This window comes from Seriola lalandi, unplaced genomic scaffold, assembly GCF_002814215.2.
Source record: "Seriola lalandi dorsalis isolate HSWRI2012SDOR001 ecotype SW California unplaced genomic scaffold, Sedor1 jcf7180002054544, whole genome shotgun sequence".
Taxonomy (NCBI): Eukaryota; Metazoa; Chordata; class Actinopteri; order Carangiformes; family Carangidae; genus Seriola; species Seriola lalandi.
In genome coordinates, this window is record NW_019525097.1 from 5985132 (window position 1) to 5985466 (window position 335).

The following is a 335-nucleotide window of genomic DNA, read 5'->3' on the forward strand; positions in this document are numbered from 1 at the left end:
TTGTTTTATGGTAAAGGAGCTGAAATGAGCCACTCACAGAATTTTGAAACAGGATATGTCCCTTCAACCTATTTTGTACTAACACGTATGCATCCCCTTAGTATGTTTGTAACAGATATGCAAGGGATGAAGTGTCTGTAGAAGAATTGTGGAGCTGTACATCTCATCTCCAACTATTATTTTCCTGTTCAAACCTTTTTTATTTCCAAACATATCTTGTTCTAGAATTTCTTTGGGTGTGTTCATCAACGCGTATCTCCACTGTTAAGGTGTGTTAAGGTGTGTTAAGGTGTGTCAAGATGTGTTAAGGTGTGTCAAGATGTGTTAAGGTGTGT